The sequence below is a fragment of the Mytilus californianus genome, unplaced genomic scaffold (assembly GCF_021869535.1).
Source record: "Mytilus californianus isolate M0D057914Y unplaced genomic scaffold, xbMytCali1.0.p SCAF_12, whole genome shotgun sequence".
NCBI lineage: Eukaryota > Metazoa > Mollusca > Bivalvia > Mytilida > Mytilidae > Mytilus > Mytilus californianus.
In genome coordinates, this window is record NW_026262604.1 from 3,488,190 (window position 1) to 3,514,476 (window position 26,287).

Sequence of the window (26,287 nt, forward strand, 5' to 3'; positions counted from 1 at the left end):
AATGTTGAATAAAATATCAGTAAGATTATTAAGTAATGTGTATGTCAGAATATTTTATAGAAAACATTTAGCCGATATTTTTCAGATATTTTATGTAAAACATTTTAATTTTACGTTATAAAACATTTTATGCAAATAGCAAAACTATATTTTCTGTAAAACATTTTTTTGCAGAATGTTTTTTGGATATTTGGAAAATATTTACTTTAAATGTTGTTAAAATATAAAATACCAATTGATGAAAATATTATTTTTTTATATTATAAAATATCTACGGGATATTTTAGAACAATGTTTGAGAACATGAATAAAAGATATTAGCAAATAATATTTTGTTAATGTTGTAAAAACATTTTACTTAAATGTTAGAAATAAAACATTTCAAAAACAATAAAATAAACATTTTTTTTATGTTTAAATGATATCTTATTGAAATATTTTGTGAGAGACGTCCATATGACATTTAAAAAATGTTTTTAAAATGTTGTGTGTTTGCTGGGAATAAATGCGCCTTTATATTGAACGGTTTCTGCTTCCGATATTTACAACCTGGTAAAATTGTGTGAGCTTTGAATACGCTCCTGTCAGGCTGTCAGCTGAATCATATTTATCATATGTTGACACAATCATAAATGTATTAGGCTCGGTAAGAACGCTTTAATATATAGCTTAATTTTAGCTTGTTATACTAAGTCCGATGTGGTCTAGTGGTTAGGATTTCTGGTTTTCACCCAGACGGCCCGGGTTCGATTCCCGGCGTCGGAGCTTTAATTTTTTTGTGATCGGGTGAAACATGTAACATTTCATGAAAAAGATGAAAAAAGGATTCACAGAATCATCTAAGCGAAATAAATTGCAATTAATTCTCGCAGCATATATTATCATGCAGTTTGCATCTTCCGCAGTGATGTGCCTTCAAGTGTCAATGAAACCGAGACCGGAATGAGATGGGTGACCATCACACCTACATAAGAATGTTCTTTCGCAAATAATGATTTTCTGTTTTAAAGTCATGTTGATGTTTATGCATTTCTTGTCATTTAGTCTGTTGTTATGACATCATCCCCTCGGGGTATAAGTTAGATACAATAACTTAATTTCCTGTGTTTGCTACTCTAGCTCTACGATTCCTCTCCACTACTTAATCGCAGAACAGGAGCTATTCACTCCTGGCACACTTATACAGTGCGTTATCAACAATTTATTTGTATAGTGTTCAAGATTGACCTCTGAAGAGAGAGGAGTATATTTGAAATGATAGTATCAGATAAATTTCTCTTGGCGTGAATTTACATGGATGCACACTATCCATGGATGATACAGTTATGTGCCGCGTACTCTATTGGCCGCTAATCAATTGAAAACTTTGAAAGAGACGAAAAAAGAAATGCATCGGCCGGGAATCGAACCATGGCTGCCCGCGTGGCAGGCGAGCATTCTACCACTGAACCACCGATGCTTATAACTACTTAGTGTTTAACTTGATCATATATGGACACATGTTACCTGATATGTATGGTATATAGCATGTTAATCATACTGACGTTGTCGGCAGAAACGCGACACAAATATATTTGACCAGAGGAAATCGACGTTAATTTAGATCCCATCTGTTCAGCCGCAGTGTAATCGCAGCTCGTGGTTGAAATATAATGACCAGAAATATGCTACTGTCGGCTTCGTGTATAATTTGAAACTTACCGTCTTTAAAATCGTGATATGAAAAGGGGGAGGGATAATTAATCAAGTCTTTCAAAGGAGAATTAATAGCGAAATGAAAAATTCTGTAACGTGACATGATTTTCAGTTGTGGTTTCATATGGCAGACACATATTAGTCATTGATTCAACTGTATAGTCGACTCAGTATGGCACATATATATATGTTTGAATGCATTATTATGCTGAATAAATGCGCCTTTATATTGAACGGTTTCTGCTTCCGATATTTACAACCTGGTAAAATTGTGTGAGCTTTGAATACGCTCCTGTCAGGCTGTCAGCTGAATCATATTTATCATATGTTGACACAATCATAAATGTATTAGGCTCGGTAAGAACGCTTTAATATATAGCTTAATTTTAGCTTGTTATACTAAGTCCGATGTGGTCTAGTGGTTAGGATTTCTGGTTTTCACCCAGACGGCCCGGGTTCGATTCCCGGCGTCGGAGCTTTAATTTTTTTGTGATCGGGTGAAACATGTAACATTTCATGAAAAAGATGAAAAAAGGATTCACAGAATCATCTAAGCGAAATAAATTGCAATTAATTCTCGCAGCATATATTATCATGCAGTTTGCATCTTCCGCAGTGATGTGCCTTCAAGTGTCAATGAAACCGAGACCGGAATGAGATGGGTGACCATCACACCTACATAAGAATGTTCTTTCGCAAATAATGATTTTCTGTTTTAAAGTCATGTTGATGTTTATGCATTTCTTGTCATTTAGTCTGTTGTTATGACATCATCCCCTCGGGGTATAAGTTAGATACAATAACTTAATTTCCTGTGTTTGCTACTCTAGCTCTACGATTCCTCTCCACTACTTAATCGCAGAACAGGAGCTATTCACTCCTGGCACACTTATACAGTGCGTTATCAACAATTTATTTGTATAGTGTTCAAGATTGACCTCTGAAGAGAGAGGAGTATATTTGAAATGATAGTATCAGATAAATTTCTCTTGGCGTGAATTTACATGGATGCACACTATCCATGGATGATACAGTTATGTGCCGCGTACTCTATTGGCCGCTAATCAATTGAAAACTTTGAAAGAGACGAAAAAAGAAATGCATCGGCCGGGAATCGAACCATGGCTGCCCGCGTGGCAGGCGAGCATTCTACCACTGAACCACCGATGCTTATAACTACTTAGTGTTTAACTTGATCATATATGGACACATGTTACCTGATATGTATGGTATATAGCATGTTAATCATACTGACGTTGTCGGCAGAAACGCGACACAAATATATTTGACCAGAGGAAATCGACGTTAATTTAGATCCCATCTGTTCAGCCGCAGTGTAATCGCAGCTCGTGGTTGAAATATAATGACCAGAAATATGCTACTGTCGGCTTCGTGTATAATTTGAAACTTACCGTCTTTAAAATCGTGATATGAAAAGGGGGAGGGATAATTAATCAAGTCTTTCAAAGGAGAATTAATAGCGAAATGAAAAATTCTGTAACGTGACATGATTTTCAGTTGTGGTTTCATATGGCAGACACATATTAGTCATTGATTCAACTGTATAGTCGACTCAGTATGGCACATATATATATGTTTGAATGCATTATTATGCTGAATAAATGCGCCTTTATATTGAACGGTTTCTGCTTCCGATATTTACAACCTGGTAAAATTGTGTGAGCTTTGAATACGCTCCTGTCAGGCTGTCAGCTGAATCATATTTATCATATGTTGACACAATCATAAATGTATTAGGCTCGGTAAGAACGCTTTAATATATAGCTTAATTTTAGCTTGTTATACTACGTCCGATGTGGTCTAGTGGTTAGGATTTCTGGTTTTCACCCAGACGGCCCGGGTTCGATTCCCGGCGTCGGAGCTTTAATTTTTTTTGTGATCGGGTGAAACATGTAACATTTCATGAAAAAGATGAAAAAAGGATTCACAGAATCATCTAAGCGAAATAAATTGCAATTAATTCTCGCAGCATATATTATCATGCAGTTTGCATCTTCCGCAGTGATGTGCCTTCAAGTGTCAATGAAACCGAGACCGGAATGAGATGGGTGACCATCACACCTACATAAGAATGTTCTTTCGCAAATAATGATTTTCTGTTTTAAAGTCATGTTGATGTTTATGCATTTCTTGTCATTTAGTCTGTTGTTATGACATCATCCCCTCGGGGTATAAGTTAGATACAATAACTTAATTTCCTGTGTTTGCTACTCTAGCTCTACGATTCCTCTCCACTACTTAATCGCAGAACAGGAGCTATTCACTCCTGGCACACTTATACAGTGCGTTATCAACAATTTATTTGTATAGTGTTCAAGATTGACCTCTGAAGAGAGAGGAGTATATTTGAAATGATAGTATCAGATAAATTTCTCTTGGCGTGAATTTACATGGATGCACACTATCCATGGATGATACAGTTATGTGCCGCGTACTCTATTGGCCGCTAATCAATTGAAAACTTTGAAAGAGACGAAAAAAGAAATGCATCGGCTGGGAATCGAACCCGGGCCGCCCGCGTGGCAGGCGAGCATTCTACCACTGAACCACCGATGCTTATAACTACTTAGTGTTTAACTTGATCATATATGGACACATGTTACCTGATATGTATGGTATATAGCATGTTAATCATACTGACGTTGTCGGCAGAAACGCGACACAAATATATTTGACCAGAGGAAATCGACGTTAATTTAGATCCCATCTGTTCAGCCGCAGTGTAATCGCAGCTCGTGGTTGAAATATAATGACCAGAAATATGCTACTGTCGGCTTCGTGTATAATTTGAAACTTACCGTCTTTAAAATCGTGATATGAAAAGGGGGAGGGATAATTAATCAAGTCTTTCAAAGGAGAATTAATAGCGAAATGAAAAATTCTGTAACGTGACATGATTTTCAGTTGTGGTTTCATATGGCAGACACATATTAGTCATTGATTCAACTGTATAGTCGACTCAGTATGGCACATATATATATGTTTGAATGCATTATTATGCTGAATAAATGCGCCTTTATATTGAACGGTTTCTGCTTCCGATATTTACAACCTGGTAAAATTGTGTGAGCTTTGAATACGCTCCTGTCAGGCTGTCAGCTGAATCATATTTATCATATGTTGACACAATCATAAATGTATTAGGCTCGGTAAGAACGCTTTAATATATAGCTTAATTTTAGCTTGTTATACTAAGTCCGATGTGGTCTAGTGGTTAGGATTTCTGGTTTTCACCCAGACGGCCCGGGTTCGATTCCCGGCGTCGGAGCTTTAATTTTTTTTGTGATCGGGTGAAACATGTAACATTTCATGAAAAAGATGAAAAAAGGATTCACAGAATCATCTAAGCGAAATAAATTGCAATTAATTCTCGCAGCATATATTATCATGCAGTTTGCATCTTCCGCAGTGATGTGCCTTCAAGTGTCAATGAAACCGAGACCGGAATGAGATGGGTGACCATCACACCTACATAAGAATGTTCTTTCGCAAATAATGATTTTCTGTTTTAAAGTCATGTTGATGTTTATGCATTTCTTGTCATTTAGTCTGTTGTTATGACATCATCCCCTCGGGGTATAAGTTAGATACAATAACTTAATTTCCTGTGTTTGCTACTCTAGCTCTACGATTCCTCTCCACTACTTAATCGCAGAACAGGAGCTATTCACTCCTGGCACACTTATACAGTGCGTTATCAACAATTTATTTGTATAGTGTTCAAGATTGACCTCTGAAGAGAGAGGAGTATATTTGAAATGATAGTATCAGATAAATTTCTCTTGGCGTGAATTTACATGGATGCACACTATCCATGGATGATACAGTTATGTGCCGCGTACTCTATTGGCCGCTAATCAATTGAAAACTTTGAAAGAGACGAAAAAAGAAATGCATCGGCCGGGAATCGAACCATGGCTGCCCGCGTGGCAGGCGAGCATTCTACCACTGAACCACCGATGCTTATAACTACTTAGTGTTTAACTTGATCATATATGGACACATGTTACCTGATATGTATGGTATATAGCATGTTAATCATACTGACGTTGTCGGCAGAAACGCGACACAAATATATTTGACAAGAGGAAATCGACGTTAATTTAGATCCCATCTGTTCAGCCGCAGTGTAATCGCAGCTCGTGGTTGAAATATAATGACCAGAAATATGCTACTGTCGGCTTCGTGTATAATTTGAAACTTACCGTGGTTAAAATCGTGATATGAAAAGGGGGAGGGATAATTAATCAAGTCTTTCAAAGGAGAATTAATAGCGAAATGAAAAATTCTGTAACGTGACATGATTTTCAGTTGTGGTTTCATATGGCAGACACATATTAGTCATTGATTCAACTGTATAGTCGACTCAGTATGGCACATATATATGTTTGAATGCATTATTATGCTGAATAAATGCGCCTTTATATTGAACGGTTTCTGCTTCCGATATTTACAACCTGGTAAAATTGTGTGAGCTTTGAATACGCTCCTGTCAGGCTGTCAGCTGAATCATATTTATCATATGTTGACACAATCATAAATGTATTAGGCTCGGTAAAAACGCTTTAATATATAGCTTAATTTTAGCTTGTTATACTAAGTCCGATGTGGTCTAGTGGTTAGGATTTCTGGTTTTCACCCAGACGGCCCGGGTTCGATTCCCGGCGTCGGAGCTTTAATTTTTTTGTGATCGGGTGAAACATGTAACATTTCATGAAAAAGATGAAAAAAGGATTCACAGAATCATCTAAGCGAAATAAATTGCAATTAATTCTCGCAGCATATATTATCATGCAGTTTGCATCTTCCGCAGTGATGTGCCTTCAAGTGTCAATGAAACCGAGACCGGAATGAGATGGGTGACCATCACACCTACATAAGAATGTTCTTTCGCAAATAATGATTTTCTGTTTTAAAGTCATGTTGATGTTTATGCATTTCTTGTCATTTAGTCTGTTGTTATGACATCATCCCCTCGGGGTATAAGTTAGATACAATAACTTAATTTCCTGTGTTTGCTACTCTAGCTCTACGATTCCTCTCCACTACTTAATCGCAGAACAGGAGCTATTCACTCCTGGCACACTTATACAGTGCGTTATCAACAATTTATTTGTATAGTGTTCAAGATTGACCTCTGAAGAGAGAGGAGTATATTTGAAATGATAGTATCAGATAAATTTCTCTTGGCGTGAATTTACATGGATGCACACTATCCATGGATGATACAGTTATGTGCCGCGTACTCTATTGGCCGCTAATCAATTGAAAACTTTGAAAGAGACGAAAAAAGAAATGCATCGGCTGGGAATCGAACCCGGGCCGCCCGCGTGGCAGGCGAGCATTCTACCACTGAACCACCGATGCTTATAACTACTTAGTGTTTAACTTGATCATATATGGACACATGTTACCTGATATGTATGGTATATAGCATGTTAATCATACTGACGTTGTCGGCAGAAACGCGACACAAATATATTTGACCAGAGGAAATCGACGTTAATTTAGATCCCATCTGTTCAGCCGCAGTGTAATCGCAGCTCGTGGTTGAAATATAATGACCAGAAATATGCTACTGTCGGCTTCGTGTATAATTTGAAACTTACCGTCTTTAAAATCGTGATATGAAAAGGGGGAGGGATAATTAATCAAGTCTTTCAAAGGAGAATTAATAGCGAAATGAAAAATTCTGTAACGTGACATGATTTTCAGTTGTGGTTTCATATGGCAGACACATATTAGTCATTGATTCAACTGTATAGTCGACTCAGTATGGCACATATATATATGTTTGAATGCATTATTATGCTGAATAAATGCGCCTTTATATTGAACGGTTTCTGCTTCCGATATTTACAACCTGGTAAAATTGTGTGAGCTTTGAATACGCTCCTGTCAGGCTGTCAGCTGAATCATATTTATCATATGTTGACACAATCATAAATGTATTAGGCTCGGTAAGAACGCTTTAATATATAGCTTAATTTTAGCTTGTTATACTAAGTCCGATGTGGTCTAGTGGTTAGGATTTCTGGTTTTCACCCAGACGGCCCGGGTTCGATTCCCGGCGTCGGAGCTTTAATTTTTTTTGTGATCGGGTGAAACATGTAACATTTCATGAAAAAGATGAAAAAAGGATTCACAGAATCATCTAAGCGAAATAAATTGCAATTAATTCTCGCAGCATATATTATCATGCAGTTTGCATCTTCCGCAGTGATGTGCCTTCAAGTGTCAATGAAACCGAGACCGGAATGAGATGGGTGACCATCACACCTACATAAGAATGTTCTTTCGCAAATAATGATTTTCTGTTTTAAAGTCATGTTGATGTTTATGCATTTCTTGTCATTTAGTCTGTTGTTATGACATCATCCCCTCGGGGTATAAGTTAGATACAATAACTTAATTTCCTGTGTTTGCTACTCTAGCTCTACGATTCCTCTCCACTACTTAATCGCAGAACAGGAGCTATTCACTCCTGGCACACTTATACAGTGCGTTATCAACAATTTATTTGTATAGTGTTCAAGATTGACCTCTGAAGAGAGAGGAGTATATTTGAAATGATAGTATCAGATAAATTTCTCTTGGCGTGAATTTACATGGATGCACACTATCCATGGATGATACAGTTATGTGCCGCGTACTCTATTGGCCGCTAATCAATTGAAAACTTTGAAAGAGACGAAAAAAGAAATGCATCGGCCGGGAATCGAACCATGGCTGCCCGCGTGGCAGGCGAGCATTCTACCACTGAACCACCGATGCTTATAACTACTTAGTGTTTAACTTGATCATATATGGACACATGTTACCTGATATGTATGGTATATAGCATGTTAATCATACTGACGTTGTCGGCAGAAACGCGACACAAATATATTTGACAAGAGGAAATCGACGTTAATTTAGATCCCATCTGTTCAGCCGCAGTGTAATCGCAGCTCGTGGTTGAAATATAATGACCAGAAATATGCTACTGTCGGCTTCGTGTATAATTTGAAACTTACCGTGGTTAAAATCGTGATATGAAAAGGGGGAGGGATAATTAATCAAGTCTTTCAAAGGAGAATTAATAGCGAAATGAAAAATTCTGTAACGTGACATGATTTTCAGTTGTGGTTTCATATGGCAGACACATATTAGTCATTGATTCAACTGTATAGTCGACTCAGTATGGCACATATATATGTTTGAATGCATTATTATGCTGAATAAATGCGCCTTTATATTGAACGGTTTCTGCTTCCGATATTTACAACCTGGTAAAATTGTGTGAGCTTTGAATACGCTCCTGTCAGGCTGTCAGCTGAATCATATTTATCATATGTTGACACAATCATAAATGTATTAGGCTCGGTAAAAACGCTTTAATATATAGCTTAATTTTAGCTTGTTATACTAAGTCCGATGTGGTCTAGTGGTTAGGATTTCTGGTTTTCACCCAGACGGCCCGGGTTCGATTCCCGGCGTCGGAGCTTTAATTTTTTTGTGATCGGGTGAAACATGTAACATTTCATGAAAAAGATGAAAAAAGGATTCACAGAATCATCTAAGCGAAATAAATTGCAATTAATTCTCGCAGCATATATTATCATGCAGTTTGCATCTTCCGCAGTGATGTGCCTTCAAGTGTCAATGAAACCGAGACCGGAATGAGATGGGTGACCATCACACCTACATAAGAATGTTCTTTCGCAAATAATGATTTTCTGTTTTAAAGTCATGTTGATGTTTATGCATTTCTTGTCATTTAGTCTGTTGTTATGACATCATCCCCTCGGGGTATAAGTTAGATACAATAACTTAATTTCCTGTGTTTGCTACTCTAGCTCTACGATTCCTCTCCACTACTTAATCGCAGAACAGGAGCTATTCACTCCTGGCACACTTATACAGTGCGTTATCAACAATTTATTTGTATAGTGTTCAAGATTGACCTCTGAAGAGAGAGGAGTATATTTGAAATGATAGTATCAGATAAATTTCTCGTTTTAAAGGAGCATAACTTACATACTAAGAAAGTCTGAATCTTAAATTGCATAGTTTTCAGTTTTGGCGGCTTTGCCGGCAAACTTTGCCATGCTTGCGTACACTACCAATACGATTTTATATTTTTCGAAATAAAGATTTAGAAGGATATACACGATATACTCTTTCAGAGCATTTCTGCTATCAGTTTGTATGGCGAGGTAGAAATAGTGATCATCGACTATTAGCTCACACTTATCATACGTTGACACAATGTTTAAGCCCAGTTATAAAATGTTCATGATATGCTTATATATATAGCTTAAACTAAGTCCGATGTGGTCTAGTGGTTAGGATTTCTGGTTTTCACCCAGACGGCCCGGGTTCGATTCCCGGCGTCGGAGCTTTAGTTTTGGTTGATCTTTTTCACATTACTGTTGTTGTAGTACATTGAGAACACAATGTTACAGATGTAGAGTTTATGTAGTCAAGACTTTTCTGTCTTTCAATTGACATGAGGCATAATTACATAGATTTGTAAAAGAAAACTTTCAAAAAGACTGTAGTTCTTTAAATGTTGTAACATCATCACAATAACAAACAACTGTCAATTATTGTTTAGTAATGAAACTGTAAAACTGTGCTTTCTTAACTCTGCATTGCTAGTTTGAATATTGGAAAGAGATGAAAAAAGAAATGCATCGGCCGGGAATCGAACCCGGGCCGCCCGCGTGGCAGGCGAGCATTCTACCACTGAACCACCGATGCTTATGACACATGATGTCAAACTCGAACATATAAGGGCAGTACATGATTACCACGTGTTACATAGTATGTATGATATATGGCATGTTTATTATACAACATTGTCGGTAGAACATGTAGAAACACGAAAAACATGTTTGACAAGAGAAAATCGACGGACATTTAGTACCCAGCCGTTAATCTGCAACATAATCCCGTGGTCCAACTGCTATGATGAATATACCTGGTATATATATGCTGTCGGTTTCGTGTCTAATTTGAAACTTAACAATAAAATTCAAGATTTAAAAGGGGGTAGGTAATTAATCAACCGTTTTAAAGGAGCATAAATTACATACTAAGAAAGTCTGAATCTTAAATTGCATAGTTTTCAGTTTTGGCGGCTTTGCCGGCAAACTTTGCCATGCTTGCGTTCACTACCAATACGATTTTATATTTTTCGAAATAAAGATTTAGAAGGATATACACGATATACTCTTTCAGAGCATTTCTGCTATCAGTTTGTATGGCGAGGTAGAAATAGTGATCATCGACTATTAGCTCACACTTATCATACGTTGACACAATGTTTAAGCCCAGTTATAAAATGTTCATGATATGCTTATATATATAGCTTAAATTAAGCTAGTTATACTAAGTCCGATGTGGTCTAGTGGTTAGGATTTCTGGTTTTCACCCAGACGGCCCGGGTTCGATTCCCGGCGTCGGAGCTTTAGTTTTTGTTGATCTTTTTCACATTACTGTTGTTGTGTCACAGAATAGAAGTTCCTTCATAATATAAGTTCCAAATGGAAACAATATTCTGGAATATCATTTCCACTGGAATAAATATTACAGTAAATGTTCCTAACGGAATAAAGGGTATAGAATATTTGTTCCAACAGGAACAGATATTATGACATTGTTTATAACAAAGTTTCCAGTGGAACTTCTGTCAGGCGGAACAAATATACGTTGACAGTTGTAGTACATTGAGAACACAATGTTACAGATGTAGAGTTTATGTAGTCAAGACTTTTCTGTCTTTCAATTGACATGAGGCATAATTACATAGATTTGTAAAAGAAAACTTTCAAAAAGACTAGTTCTTTAAATGTTGTAACATCATCACAATAACAAACAACTGTCAATTATTGTTTAGTAATGAAACTGTAAAACTGTGCTTTCTTAACTCTGCATTGCTAGTTTGAATATTGGTAAGAGATGAAAAAAGAAATGCATCGGCCGGGAATCGAACCCGGGCCGCCCGCGTGGCAGGCGAGCATTCTACCACTGAACCACCGATGCTTATGACACATGATGTCTAACTCGAACATATAAGGGCAGTACATGATTACCACGTGTTACATAGTATGTATGATATATGGCATGTTTATTATACAACATTGTCGGTAGAACATGTAGAAACACGAAAAACATGTTTGACAAGAGAAAATCGACGGACATTTAGTACCCAGCCGTTAATCTGCAACATAATCCCGTGGTCCAACTGCTATGATGAATATACCTGGTATATATATATATGCTGTCGGTTTCGTGTCTAATTTGAAACTTAACAATAAAATTCAAGATTTAAAAGGGGGTAGGTAATTAATCAACCGTTTTAAAGGAGCATAAATTACATACTAAGAAAGTCTGAATCTTAAATTGCATAGTTTTCAGTTTTGGCGGCTTTGCCGGCAAACTTTGCCATGCTTGCGTTCACTACCAATACGATTTTATATTTTTCGAAATAAAGATTTAGAAGGATATACACGATATACTCTTTCAGAGCATTTCTGCTATCAGTTTGTATGGCGAGGTAGAAATAGTGATCATCGACTATTAGCTCACACTTATCATACGTTGACACAATGTTTAAGCCCAGTTATAAAATGTTCATGATATGCTTATATATATAGCTTAAATTAAGCTAGTTATACTAAGTCCGATGTGGTCTAGTGGTTAGGATTTCTGGTTTTCACCCAGACGGCCCGGGTTCGATTCCCGGCGTCGGAGCTTTAGTTTTTGTTGATCTTTTTCACATTACTGTTGTTGTAGTACATTGAGAACACAATGTTACAGATGTAGAGTTTATGTAGTCAAGACTTTTCTGTCTTTCAATTGACATGAGGCATAATTACATAGATTTGTAAAAGAAAACTTTCAAAAAGACTGTAGTTCTTTAAATGTTGTAACATCATCACAATAACAAACAACTGTCAATTATTGTTTAGTAATGAAACTGTAAAACTGTGCTTTCTTAACTCTGCATTGCTAGTTTGAATATTGGAAAGAGATGAAAAAAGAAATGCATCGGCCGGGAATCGAACCCGGGCCGCCCGCGTGGCAGGCGAGCATTCTACCACTGAACCACCGATGCTTATGACACATGATGTCTAACTCGAACATATAAGGGCAGTACATGATTACCACGTGTTACATAGTATGTATGATATATGGCATGTTTATTATACAACATTGTCGGTAGAACATGTAGAAACACGAAAAACATGTTTGACAAGAGAAAATCGACGGACATTTAGTACCCAGCCGTTAATCTGCAACATAATCCCGTGGTCCAACTGCTATGATGAATATACCTGGTATATATATGCTGTCGGTTTCGTGTCTAATTTGAAACTTAACAATAAAATTCAAGATTTAAAAGGGGGTAGGTAATTAATCAACCGTTTTAAAGGAGCATAAATTACATACTAAGAAAGTCTGAATCTTAAATTGCATAGTTTTCAGTTTTGGCGGCTTTGCCGGCAAACTTTGCCATGCTTGCGTTCACTACCAATACGATTTTATATTTTTCGAAATAAAGATTTAGAAGGATATACACGATATACTCTTTCAGAGCATTTCTGCTATCAGTTTGTATGGCGAGGTAGAAATAGTGATCATCGACTATTAGCTCACACTTATCATACGTTGACACAATGTTTAAGCCCAGTTATAAAATGTTCATGATATGCTTATATATATAGCTTAAATTAAGCTAGTTATACTAAGTCCGATGTGGTCTAGTGGTTAGGATTTCTGGTTTTCACCCAGACGGCCCGGGTTCGATTCCCGGCGTCGGAGCTTTAGTTTTTGTTGATCTTTTTCACATTACTGTTGTTGTAGTACATTGAGAACACAATGTTACAGATGTAGAGTTTATGTAGTCAAGACTTTTCTGTCTTTCAATTGACATGAGGCATAATTACATAGATTTGTAAAAGAAAACTTTCAAAAAGACTGTAGTTCTTTAAATGTTGTAACATCATCACAATAACAAACAACTGTCAATTATTGTTTAGTAATGAAACTGTAAAACTGTGCTTTCTTAACTCTGCATTGCTAGTTTGAATATTGGAAAGAGATGAAAAAAGAAATGCATCGGCCGGGAATCGAACCCGGGCCGCCCGCGTGGCAGGCGAGCATTCTACCACTGAACCACCGATGCTTATGACACATGATGTCTAACTCGAACATATAAGGGCAGTACATGATTACCACGTGTTACATAGTATGTATGATATATGGCATGTTTATTATACAACATTGTCGGTAGAACATGTAGAAACACGAAAAACATGTTTGACAAGAGAAAATCGACGGACATTTAGTACCCAGCCGTTAATCTGCAACATAATCCCGTGGTCCAACTGCTATGATGAATATACCTGGTATATATACAGTCCAGGCGATTATTTATTCGTGCAATATTATGTGCATGGGTAATATTACTTAAACAAGTAATTTTACCTTTATTACGAATATCTGTAATATAGACGAGTAGAAAGTGTTATCTCCCTTTAATCATAGATTGTTTCGACAGACACAGGCAAGTTAAAAAAAGGAAATTTATAAAATAAACAAAGCAAATAAAATTAACAAAAGGTAACACTTCTTTTCGTTATGATCTGGAAATAAAAGGTTACATGCAGCGTATTTCACTATCTGATAATCTGATTTGATATTGTCAGTATCTGATGGATCGCAAGGAAATATTAACGGAAAAGGGTTTAGTATATACCTACTGTAGGGAACATTATTGTATATATAAGAGAAGTTGCTTATCTGAGATTTAAAAAATAACTTCTGTTGTTCACGATATAAAACAGATAAATGTATAATATAATGATTTGGTTTCGGAAAATATGATAAGCAGTGTTTGATTATTAGTGTTTCAACATAATACTTTAAAACAATACACGACATAGGTTGTCAGTCAGCTTTTATCAATGTAGGATTTTTCAACAATTACACATGCAAATTACCCCAAGTATATGAAGGTTGTTATTAAACATAATTTGTCCCGGAGGTGGTCCTCAGCTGGCCCCTAAATACAATTGTGTACTAGTTCAGTGAAAATGGACGTCACACTAAACTCCAAAACATATAAATGAACTAAAATTAAAAATATACAAGACTAACAAAGACCAGAGGCTCCAAACTCCCAAGCAGTTCCAGCTCCGATCAGCATACTACTCTACATTAATGTAGACTAGTTTGTGATATAGAAAACCCCTGGTGTAATAATTTTTCAGTAATACAGACATTTCTTTCGTTGAAATCAAATACGTTGTTACATACACGAGCGAATCGAACAAGTTGAGATATACAAACACCATAAGATGGTGACAAAGGAACGTCACCATCTAACAATGGATAAATAACAATAGGAAATGAAAAATCATCTTTTTTATCATGAATTTTGGTATTAAGCTTCCCGTTAAAGATATAGATATCAAGATCCATGGAAGGGCAGTGTTCATTGTTATTATTATTTTTATTTAAAGTCAGTTCGGCAGGATAAATATCTTTAGTGTGCATACTGCAGTCGTCGTTTTTGAGAGCCAATATATCATCTAAACATCTAAAATTGTTATTAAATTTTTGAATCAGATGTTGTTTCGATGGGTCTTTGCTTATTTTCATCATAAATTGTAACTCATAACAATACAGAAACAGGTCCGCAATAAGTGGTGCACACTTAGTCCCGGCCATGGGAATTCCGATAACCTGACGATATATGGAATATTACGTGTGCGAGAGAATTTGTTTGCCACCCGAAAAATAACATTTGTTCTCAAAATAATTAAACATTCACCGTAGAAAATCAGATAGAAAATATACCATTTACAATGCTCTCAAACGGATTGATGTAATATTTGAAGAAAAATATATAGATAGGGGAGAAACAATAGTCATATCACATTCCATATAATATTAAGAGACGTTTATTAATTTACATGTATCGCCTGTTGCAATCAAAATGTTGAATTTAACTTTTATAGAGTTTCCGACAAAAACCTATTGATAACAGAAATTCAATCTATAACAAAGACCAAGTGCATTTTTAAAAATAATTCGGAAGAAATAAATATTTTAGTTAATGATTAAAAAATGATAGCTGAAAGTAGCTTTATTCTTTTATAGCAGAGGTATTTGTTAAAGGGACTGAACGATAAGACGCGCGTGTTCAACATCATGCAAGCATGGTGAGTTGGTTAAGTGGTTAAATGCTTGTTGTTTAAGTGAAATGACAGCTTTATTGTCTTCACGCCTACGCAGGTCAATTCAGTTCAATGATGCACCGTCTAATATTCATCAGAAAAACGCCAAAGGTAATTACATTTGAGTGTTGTTAAACATTTATATGCAACAGTTTCATCAAAGGAGCGAAGTGATGTAATTTTAGTAGTTGTGATTTGTCAAGTATTTTGAAAAACTTTACTTTTTAATGGTATACAGTCTTGAATCTAAGCCGTTGAGAGTGAAACCAAAATCGACATGTTACAGCTTACAATTCATATCTTTTCTCAGTTTTGAAATGGCAAAGTAAAGCTATAAATCTGTTATGGCATGCAGATAGTAACATGTTAAAACAGTAAAGTATAAACATAAACGTTATTAATAGAGGTTTAAGTTTTTCTGATAACCATCCAAAGAAAGAAAAAATATAAACATGCGGTATGGGCTTTGCTCATTGTTGAAGGTCGTACGGTGACCTATAGTTGTTAATTTCTGTGTCATTTGTAATCATACCACATCTTCTTTTTTATATGTGCTGATGGGACAACTTAAATAGATTATTTATACACATTATGCATTTAAAAGAATAAAAGACACGGAAAAGGAACTTCAATTTACATATTAGTTTTACAGTAACTTGATAATCTAAGCATTATCATCTTTCTAATAACCTGTAAGTATCAACCTCAATCAAACGTCAATGATTGTATAATATTAAAATGGGCCAGAAATTTAGCATGTTCTTAGATTTAATACACGATAATCCCATCTGTTACTTATAAATCAACATCCTCTTAATAAGGATTCAGTTATTTTACTGAACAACAGTTAACGCTACAGGTTTAGAATGATTTTTTGTTAGATATTCAACTAGTCGAATGTACTTCGAAAAAAAACCCTTAGAAATAGAATTGGTAATAGATGTAGGACTGTATATATAGTATATACCATGACAAAAATCTTAATCAAGCATAAAGCATTCTGTCTTAATGCTTGATTTGCATTTTTATCATGGTTTACAGTTCTACATCTATTCCCAAGAATTAGCATCAAAATTTTTGAAACTGGAAGTTTAGCAACCAACAATCAATCAATCGCAATTAAAATGATATTGGCGGTATATCTGAACTTGTTATCTGCAACACTAAGGAAAACACCATTTTTAAATTAAACTGTCACTCCAATTATAATTTGTTGGTTGATAAATACCACATGTCGTGTTTCATTGATTCCCCCCACGGTGACTGGGGAATAGAAATATTGTCACTTGGTCTTCGTCCGACCGGCAGTTAAACGCTTGCCAAAGTGGGGCGTCCGTTTGGCTGTACGGGATGTACAAGTTTGCAGTCACGTCCGGTCAGAATGGGGACGTTAAATCCGATGCCTCGTGTTAAGAGAGTGCCACGCTCTTTGAGGGATCCGTAGGTGGTCTGTTGCAAGGCAAAATTTCTGTCCCTATCCAATATACCCTCATTTTCCAGTGGCGGTCCAAATTTCCCCGACCATCATCCCGGATGGCCTCAATTACAAGACCTCCCTATTGTATTTATTGTTAAATTGTTCTCGTCCTGAACATGCATGAAATATTTGCCACTGGACGTTAAGCAACCAACAATCGATCAATCAATCATTGATTCACAGGTGGTAATTATTTCATAAATGGATTAATATTAATACACAGCATTAATCCAAACTTTATAAATTTATAGTAGATAATTTGTACGTGTAATACAAATACAACTATTTTCATTAACAAAATTGGTTGAGTCCTTATTGCAGATATAATAATATATACATAGTATCATATAAACAGACATGGTAGCATGAAAAGTTACATTATGATTAATACATCATATTATCAACCTATTCCTTGTATTGTAATATGATATGAATATATGCATGTAAGAAAAGCGAAAGATACAATTTTTGTTTTATTTAAATTGCGGCACATCATAAAGTGTTTCTGCATTATATTAAATGAGTTAAAAAGAATAGTTAAATTGAATAAACACGAAGTTTTTGTCTCGCTCCGACGATGTTGCGGAGGCGAGATATAGGCGTGCCGTGTTAAGTTTGTAATAAGGTCAGTCAGTTTAAGATAAACCATTAATAACAAGTAAATAGATATAGGAAGATTTGGTATGAGTGCCAATGAGACAACTCTCCATCCAAGTTACAATTTATAAAAGTAAACCATTATAGGTCAAGGTACGGCCTTCAACACGGAGCATTGGCTCACACCGAACAGCAAGCTATAAAGGGCCCCAAAAAATTACTTGTGTAAACCCATTCGAAGGGGAAAACCAACGGTCTAATCTATATAAAAACGAGAAACAAGAAACACGTGTGAACTACATAAACAGACGACAACTACTGTAATCAGATTCCTGACTTAGGACAGGTGCAAACATTTGCAGCGGGAGGCTATTTGGTATGCAGTGGTATTAGCGTTAGCAAAACTCATATCCGTGAATATTATATGAATGCGCCCCTCACAGATGGTCGACCTTTGAAACTTTTGCTAATATAGTTTCTATGTTGAAGATTGTGATAGAATTTCTGACAAATTTTTAAACAATTAATAATGAACTTTTCAAGATTTTTGTACAGTTCAGTATAATCAAATAAGATCTTCACTAGCACTTGTGAGAGAACGACACGGATGCAATCAATTACAAACCAAGATATTTTATACTTATCAATGAATCAACATGTCTACGACATCTTTAGAATTTCATTCATTGCCAGTGTTTATTTCATCACATGCATATTCAATGCATATGTCTAAACTTCTAACGATGGTGATAAACTGTAAGCTATTTTTTAACTAGAATACTATTATAGATATGAGAAATGAAAAGGGCAGAACAGTCTCCGAATGTCGCAACTTCCAACGATTTGCATCCTTAAAGACATTTATAAAGCAACATAACAATGAGAAAATGTAGTATAAAAGCCAATGAAATAACTATCCTCCAGCATAGCCTACAGACCAAAATGACGTAGATGTAATCACTATGGTAACTGTTCTCATCAACAATGAGCAAAATACATCCCGTATAGTGTTTTAAGAGGCCTCGACATGAAAAAATGCGAAACAATTCAACCAAAAATACTAACGGTATGATTTCTGTACAGACAAAAAGAAAAACACATCAGTCAGAGAGCAACCAAGGACAACTACTACATTACAGGCTCCAGACTTTGGACAGGCACATAGAGAATGTGACGGAGTTAAACATGTTTACTAACGTACAACCCTCCCCTAAACCTGGGTCGGCTGTGTTACAGCACAGCATAACAACCAACTATAAAAACAAGTCGGAAAAGGATTGACTAATCAGATTGACATAATACGGAGAACAAAAAAAAACAAAAAAAAACAAGAGTGCACACGCTGAAATGTCTCGCCTTATTTACTAACCATTGATTTTATGTTGATAGGTTTTACTACAAGTATCACATAAACTTAACATGATCCAAGAAAATGAGGTCAAGGTAAGATAAACCAAACGAGAAATACCTGTACACCTATCAATCATTTCTAAGAAACAGACGTTACCACGAAAACAAAACATTGACCAATGAACCATTTAAATGAGGTCAAGGTCAGATGAACCATGCCAGACAGACATGTACATCTTACAATCGATTTATGCATTTAGTAAATATAGTTGACCTATTGCTTATAGTATCTAAGAAACAAACATAACCATGAAAACTTAACATTGAACAATCAACCATGAAAATGAGGTCAAGGTCAGATGATGCCTCCCAGACAGACATATATACACCTTACAATCCGTCCATACAACAAATATAGTTCACCTATTGCTTATAGTTTAAGAAAAACGGACCAAAACACAAAAACTAATACTGAGCAATGTACCGTGAAAATGAGGTCAAGGTCAAATAAAACCTGCGAGACTGACATGTACATCATAAAATATTTCCATACACCAAATACAGTTGACCTATTGCATATAGTATTAGAAATAAAGACCAAACATAAAAACTTTGACCACTGAACCATGAAAATGAGGTCAAGGTCAGATGACACCTGTCAGTTGGACATGTACAACTTACAATCATTCCATACACCAAATATTGTAGACCCATAGCTTATAGTATCTGATATATATATGGACTATATCATGGCCACGAAAACTTAACCTTGTTCACTGATCCATGAAATGAGGTCGAGGCCAAATGAAAACTGTCTGACGGGCATGACGACCTTGCAAGGTACGCCCATACTAAATATAGTAATCATATTACTCATAATAAGAAAGAAATTAACATTACAAAAAATCTTAACTTTTTTTTTCAAGTAGTCACTGAACCATGAAACTGAATGAGGTTAAGGACAATGGACATATGACAGATGGTAACTTCGTAACATAAGGCATCTATATACAAAGTATGAAGTATCCAGGTCTTCCATCTTCTAAAATATAAAGCTTTTAAGAAGTTAGCTAACGCCGCCGCAGCCGGATCACTATCCTTTTGTTGAGCTTTCTGCGGCAGAAGTCGCAGGCTCGACAAAAAAATAAAGAAAAAAACCCACAAAGTACCGATCTAAGAGTAGTCGTAGTAAAATCAGCTATTATATCTCTTACACCTATAACTTAATGCACAGAATATGTAATGAAAAATATATGTTCTTCGGTTGGTTAATTGATTGATTGAACGTCTAGTAGCACTTATTTCGTGTTTATTAAAGACGAGAACATATTAACAATTTATAAAAAAAAAAGGTATAGGTTCTGCTAAGTAAGTTCATCAATAAGAAGAGTTTGAAATTTGGACTGCCATTAGAAAACGAGTACTAGTATGATAACAGAAATTTCGCTTTGCAACAGGCCAATAACGGACCCCTCAAAGAGTTCTTGCAAAGGTTCTTTAACGTGAGGAGACTGTGACACCTTTCGGAGATAACGTTCCCATTCCGACCGGACGTAGACTAGGTTCCAGCTATGTATAATCACCGTGTTCTATACATATTGATATATAAAATATGTAATACTTATGATATCGCTTGATATCAACTCGAGTTATTATACCCCGCTTTAAAAAAGTGGGGGTATACTGTTTTACCTCTGTCTGTCCGTCCGTCCAATGAATATTTTTCGTCGCATATCTCAGGAACGACATTACAAGGATTTCTGAAATTTGGTTTGAGGGTTATTATGAGTCAGCTATACCTTGTGATGCGTTTTCAGATTCATCACTCAACAACTTCCTGTTTACCTTATACTTTTAGGGGACGGAGGTATCCTTAGTGAGCAGTCTATAGCTCACAGATCCACTTGTTTAATTTCAATATAATAATTAACGAGCCTTTGTCGTCAAACTTTAACATCAGACATTTTAAGACTATTTGTACCCTTCAGAATTTAAAAAAAAAATTGACAAAAAGAAGTTGACAGAAATGCCGTAATATCGTCTTATATGATGCTGGATAAGCCAATCAAATTAACGCAGTTTTTCGTATAACTTTTTGTATCACTCTCCGTGCTAGCAGTTTTCACAATTCTCCCTGGTTGCGTTCAATATCTTAGCTGCTACGTAGCGCTACCTAGAATTTGGCTATTGAACGTATAGTTAGCCTAGCCGCTAAAAAGATCTAGATAGCCCAAAACAATCATGCTATCTAGCGAATACAAAATGGCGTTGGGGAGGTTATTACTAATGATGCCATTTTCCTAGCTACATAGCATACCGTTCAACATAGATAGATATCTAAGACATAGTGGCTATGCTAGCTGCTACGATATTGAACGCAACTCAGGGATATTTCTCTAGTGATGAGAAATATTTTTCTCACACCGATCAAGAAATGTGAAAGCCAGGGTAGCGTTCAATATCGTAGCGGCTACGTAGTGCTACGTAAATTTTTGTCTACTGAACGAGTAGCTATCCTAGCTGCTATCAATATCTATGTAGCAGCTAGGCTAGCTGTACGTTCAATAGTCATAAATCTACGTAGCCCTATGTAGCCGCTACGATATTGAACGCAACCCTGGTGAAACAATATTTCTATACCCCATACAAAGTTGGGGTTATTTGTACTTTGAAGTCTAAATAATATAAACTACTAGTAACTGAAAAGTAACAAATACATACGAATGGCGATAGATCATAGTTTAGTACAAGTGGCGGATCAAAAAAAAAAACTTTCCCCTTTTTTTTGGACGATCAATGCATTTGCAATGGGGGCATGTGGTTGGAACACACCCCCCTTTTTTTAAATGGCTGGATCCGCCCCTGGGTACGCTATTGTCTTATTTCTCTTACATTATCATGATTATTGAAATGTATTAAAGTGTAAAGATTTTATTAAAAGTATAACGATTGTCCGTTGATTTAAGATTATTTCTAATTTTACGATTTGACATCAATCAAGTTAAGAAAGGCTTTACCATCGTACCTACTACCATTTTTGTATTTTTTTATAATTATAATTTATAGTTTAATATTATTTAGCTTAAACACGTACATTTTGTACATGTATGTATAAAAGGCGATGTGGGACATACACCGATGAGATACCAATCCAGAAACACATTAAACTAAAAGTCTTCTAGAGGGTTATATAAGCCTTCAAAAAGTCTACATCTGAAGCACCTAACTTCATTGACCTTTATCAGGAACGGTCAGAACCAGAACTTTGAAAGCAAACTAAGACCCATTGGTGTTCTTCGGCTGATATAAAAAAAGAAGATGTGGTATGATTGCCAATGAGACAACTTTCCACAAGAGACCAAAATGAAACAGAAATTAACAACTATAGGTCACCGTACGGCCTTCAACAATGAGCAAAGCCCATACCGCATAGTCAGCTATAAAAGACCCCGAAATGACAATGTAAAACAATTCAAACGAGAAAACTAACGGCCTAATGTATATACAATAAATGAACGAAAAACAAATATGTAACACATAAACAAACGACAACCACTAAATTACAGGCTCCTGACTTGGGACAGGCACATACATAGAGAATGTGGCTGGGTTAAACATGTTAGCGGGATCCCAACCCTTCCCCTAACCTGGGACAGTGGTGTAACAGTACAACATAAGAACGAACTATAAAAATCAGTTGAAAAAGGCTTAACTCATCAGATGGATAAAAATACAAATACTACAAATACAAGTGAACGTGGCCGGGTACTTGTACATCCCAACAACAAAAAGACACTAAGTACAGATCTGAGAGTACTCGCAGTTACTGACAGCTAGTTCAAAGCCACAATTGCATGATGTCTGCTCTTTGGTCGGGTTGTTATCTCTTTGACATGTTCCCCATTTACGTTCTAAATTTTACAATGTTTAGATATACTAGCATATGCTAGGAGCTTTATGACCAAAAGGAACATACAAAGAATAGCAAAATATACGTAAGTTCAGCTATCCCTTAGGGAGTTGGAACCCTAATTTCTTTTAAAATAATTTCGAATTTTTATCATCGGCGAATTTTGGAAAAGAATGTCAGTACCGAAACACTTGTGTTTTTGGTACTTTCGGGGATTATAAAACAGCAGTCCTCCTATTTTGAGCGATTCGATACTGTCATGAAAATAATTAATTTTGTAAAACTTATGTTTATTAATATTTTATGCTTTAGACCAAAGCTTAAATTTGTAGAGCAAAAAAGTATCAGTGAGGTTGAACTTTTTCAACCAATGACTGAATATAAGAACTCCTTTAAAAAGTCGCTCGGCACGCCTAATATTTCGACTTGGATATAATGCAGCGTTACATTATTTATAACTGTTGGTTACTCTGGATCTGTGTCCTAAACCTTGGGATAAGCGCACAATCTACATTTATTTAATATTCTAAATGAATATAAAAAAATTGGGAGTGTAAAAAATTCAAACTGAATGTCCAGTTGAGAAATTTCCCTAAAATAAAGATATAATGTATAGGCGGAAGATTACGGAAGCGTATTAGCGCCACACAATTTTTTTTATATTTCTTCCTACATGTATGTTTGCTTTTTAACGCAACCCTTTGCGAAATAACGCAAACCTTTGAGATATAACGCAGACCTTTGCGTTATAACGCAAACTTTTGCGAAATAACGTAGACATTTTCGAAATAACAAAGAATCTGTCGTATTCTGAAATTTCAACAAACGATTTCTTACATCAAAATTTTAAACATGTTTATTCTAAATAATTTATTTTAAAGCACAAAGATCATTGTTTCTATTTGACTTATAGTTTCACAATTGTATGACATTATTTTTGCTCTAATCTACTGTACCCCTTTTTGTTCATCAAAATTTTCAAAATCTTGGCCTTTCAACTAGAATTTGCCTATACCGTATCTATTTTCTTCTTAAATTTATAAAATTTGATATTATATCATGAATGTAAATGTAAATCCAATATAGTTTCTGATTATAACATATACAAAACTAGATAAATAATTGAAAACGCAAATCTAGGAAGAAATTTTTTTTTTAAATGTGTGGGGCTAATAAGCTTCCGTAGAAGATACTGATTGTAGTGCGGAATCATATTTATGGTCTAATCTTCTCCATGCCTAAAAGCTGAATCACGTTTTCATTAGGCATAATACAACTACATGATTATTTTGATTAAAAAATATTTTTTTCTAAATGAAAGCCAAATAAATTTTTGGCCCGACAATTCATCTTTTTAAGGGGGTATGCTTATAATTGCATGGGACAAACATTATTTTCCAACTTAAAGGACAAACCTTTTTTTCTAAAACACAAAAGGAACAAACTTTTTTAAATCAATGTTTTTGGTAAATACAATCTATATTTTGTTCAATTCACATCAGAATATTTTTTTTTCATTTTTTAGAAACGTCATATGGTTCCTTTATAAAATGAAGAAATAGTCGTTGTCTTAGAATAGTTTCTGTATAAAATATTATATTGACAAAATGTTTTTAATGTCGTATCTAAAATGCAACAAACTCCTTTGTCCGTGTAGTAAAATACTTTAGAATGATGTCGAGCACTGTCAGATTAATTATAAATTACGGCGGAAACTATAGGATGGAATGTAGGAGTGATGATAAAACAACGACCTTCCCTGTATCAAATATCCGTGAGAAATGCATAATCAGCATGTTATGTATAGCTTACAGTTATATTTCCCGCTTCTTTCGCCCTAATCGTTTAACGATTTTCGACACCATCTAAATAATCATGTTAGTTGGGTTAAAGCAGTTTATATTTCCCGCTCCTCTCTTAGTCTAAAAATAAAACAAGGTGTTTGTATACGTGAATATAATTTGGAGAACAATTTCGTTTTGGTGTAAAACATATGGGTTTAAAACAAGACTTTGTACTGGGAAATGCCATCCAAAAACACGTTATATATCTAGATCTCTTGATCTCACAATTATGTTATTATAACAAATGCATTTCTTATTTCTTTATTTACTAATTTGTGTAAGGTGACTTCTCATACGGCATGTACTAAAAGGTTGAGTGGAGTGGAGTGGAGTATTGGAGTGGAGTGGTGGAGTGTTGGAGTATTGGAGTGGTTGATTGTTGTAGTGGAGTCATGGAGTGAAATACTTAACGAATCCACAAATCAATCACACTTTGTATCAAATGAAATTTTTAACGAATTCAAATGAAAATCTCAAATTAAAATCATTTATAATTGTTTTTTTTTTCTTCTTTTTTCTTTAATTGCAACACACAATGATTTTATATTATTTCATTTGTCATATTTGATTATTCATCAAAGTCGGACAATGTTTTGGGTAGCATTTTATGACAGCTTAGTTGGAGGTTTGATAATATTGTCTATCTAGTAATTTTTTTGGCTATTCTGAATTGTAGTGTATTTCTTATTAGTAGGGAAAAAGAAAAGCAAAGGCCCAGTAGCCTATGCTACTAGAGTTAATTTTTTGACAAGCTCACAAAACTTATATCATAATGCACATAGTGCTTATGTTAATTTTCACATTGTGGCAGGTTTAGCCCTAGTTAAAAAATGTATGTCTTATTCCCGGCAAAATATGTCAGAATCAAGCAGAGACTGAAAAATCATCTTGTCGTAAAGATATTAAATTATTATTATTTTTGTTAACAATGGACTATGATATACTAGTAATAAAATTTTGTTATAATAAAACACCAATGCATCCACGCATCCCAAGATTATCCCCCGAATCTGATGTGAAGGCCAAGATTCTTAAATATTGAAAAGTAGAAAAAATCATTAATGGATCATTGAATAAAAATATATCATTTATTTCAAACATAGAAAGTTTTGATTCTTGATTTAATAAAAGAACAGAATTCCAATGCCACCTGCGTTGCACA

The 26,287-nt window shown here is 35.3% G+C and overlaps 21 non-coding genes across 21 annotated transcripts; 11 read left to right on the forward strand and 10 right to left on the reverse strand.

Moving 5' to 3' along the window:
- Positions 1-693: 693 nt before the first annotated feature.
- Positions 694-765, forward strand: Trnae-uuc (transfer RNA glutamic acid (anticodon UUC)). Its single transcript has one exon. It is a non-coding gene; the product is annotated as a tRNA-Glu (tRNA).
- A 623-nt stretch (positions 766-1,388) lies between these two features.
- On the reverse strand, positions 1,389-1,459 carry Trnag-gcc (transfer RNA glycine (anticodon GCC)). Its single transcript has one exon. It is a non-coding gene; the product is annotated as a tRNA-Gly (tRNA).
- Positions 1,460-2,099: 640 nt separating this feature from the next.
- On the forward strand, positions 2,100-2,171 carry Trnae-uuc (transfer RNA glutamic acid (anticodon UUC)). The gene has a single exon. It is a non-coding gene; the product is annotated as a tRNA-Glu (tRNA).
- Positions 2,172-2,794: 623 nt separating this feature from the next.
- On the reverse strand, positions 2,795-2,865 carry Trnag-gcc (transfer RNA glycine (anticodon GCC)). The gene has a single exon. It is a non-coding gene; the product is annotated as a tRNA-Gly (tRNA).
- Positions 2,866-3,505: 640 nt separating this feature from the next.
- Positions 3,506-3,577, forward strand: Trnae-uuc (transfer RNA glutamic acid (anticodon UUC)). Its single transcript has one exon. It is a non-coding gene; the product is annotated as a tRNA-Glu (tRNA).
- A 624-nt stretch (positions 3,578-4,201) lies between these two features.
- On the reverse strand, positions 4,202-4,272 carry Trnag-gcc (transfer RNA glycine (anticodon GCC)). The gene has a single exon. It is a non-coding gene; the product is annotated as a tRNA-Gly (tRNA).
- Positions 4,273-4,912: 640 nt separating this feature from the next.
- Positions 4,913-4,984, forward strand: Trnae-uuc (transfer RNA glutamic acid (anticodon UUC)). The gene has a single exon. It is a non-coding gene; the product is annotated as a tRNA-Glu (tRNA).
- A 624-nt stretch (positions 4,985-5,608) lies between these two features.
- Positions 5,609-5,679, reverse strand: Trnag-gcc (transfer RNA glycine (anticodon GCC)). Its single transcript has one exon. It is a non-coding gene; the product is annotated as a tRNA-Gly (tRNA).
- A 638-nt stretch (positions 5,680-6,317) lies between these two features.
- On the forward strand, positions 6,318-6,389 carry Trnae-uuc (transfer RNA glutamic acid (anticodon UUC)). The gene has a single exon. It is a non-coding gene; the product is annotated as a tRNA-Glu (tRNA).
- Positions 6,390-7,012: 623 nt separating this feature from the next.
- Positions 7,013-7,083, reverse strand: Trnag-gcc (transfer RNA glycine (anticodon GCC)). Its single transcript has one exon. It is a non-coding gene; the product is annotated as a tRNA-Gly (tRNA).
- Positions 7,084-7,723: 640 nt separating this feature from the next.
- Positions 7,724-7,795, forward strand: Trnae-uuc (transfer RNA glutamic acid (anticodon UUC)). Its single transcript has one exon. It is a non-coding gene; the product is annotated as a tRNA-Glu (tRNA).
- Positions 7,796-8,419: 624 nt separating this feature from the next.
- Trnag-gcc (transfer RNA glycine (anticodon GCC)) lies at positions 8,420-8,490 on the reverse strand. The gene has a single exon. It is a non-coding gene; the product is annotated as a tRNA-Gly (tRNA).
- A 638-nt stretch (positions 8,491-9,128) lies between these two features.
- On the forward strand, positions 9,129-9,200 carry Trnae-uuc (transfer RNA glutamic acid (anticodon UUC)). The gene has a single exon. It is a non-coding gene; the product is annotated as a tRNA-Glu (tRNA).
- Positions 9,201-10,025: 825 nt separating this feature from the next.
- Positions 10,026-10,097, forward strand: Trnae-uuc (transfer RNA glutamic acid (anticodon UUC)). Its single transcript has one exon. It is a non-coding gene; the product is annotated as a tRNA-Glu (tRNA).
- A 293-nt stretch (positions 10,098-10,390) lies between these two features.
- Positions 10,391-10,461, reverse strand: Trnag-gcc (transfer RNA glycine (anticodon GCC)). Its single transcript has one exon. It is a non-coding gene; the product is annotated as a tRNA-Gly (tRNA).
- Positions 10,462-11,096: 635 nt separating this feature from the next.
- Trnae-uuc (transfer RNA glutamic acid (anticodon UUC)) lies at positions 11,097-11,168 on the forward strand. The gene has a single exon. It is a non-coding gene; the product is annotated as a tRNA-Glu (tRNA).
- A 506-nt stretch (positions 11,169-11,674) lies between these two features.
- Trnag-gcc (transfer RNA glycine (anticodon GCC)) lies at positions 11,675-11,745 on the reverse strand. Its single transcript has one exon. It is a non-coding gene; the product is annotated as a tRNA-Gly (tRNA).
- A 639-nt stretch (positions 11,746-12,384) lies between these two features.
- On the forward strand, positions 12,385-12,456 carry Trnae-uuc (transfer RNA glutamic acid (anticodon UUC)). Its single transcript has one exon. It is a non-coding gene; the product is annotated as a tRNA-Glu (tRNA).
- Positions 12,457-12,749: 293 nt separating this feature from the next.
- On the reverse strand, positions 12,750-12,820 carry Trnag-gcc (transfer RNA glycine (anticodon GCC)). Its single transcript has one exon. It is a non-coding gene; the product is annotated as a tRNA-Gly (tRNA).
- A 635-nt stretch (positions 12,821-13,455) lies between these two features.
- Positions 13,456-13,527, forward strand: Trnae-uuc (transfer RNA glutamic acid (anticodon UUC)). The gene has a single exon. It is a non-coding gene; the product is annotated as a tRNA-Glu (tRNA).
- Positions 13,528-13,820: 293 nt separating this feature from the next.
- On the reverse strand, positions 13,821-13,891 carry Trnag-gcc (transfer RNA glycine (anticodon GCC)). The gene has a single exon. It is a non-coding gene; the product is annotated as a tRNA-Gly (tRNA).
- Between the last annotated feature and the right edge of the window lie 12,396 nt (positions 13,892-26,287).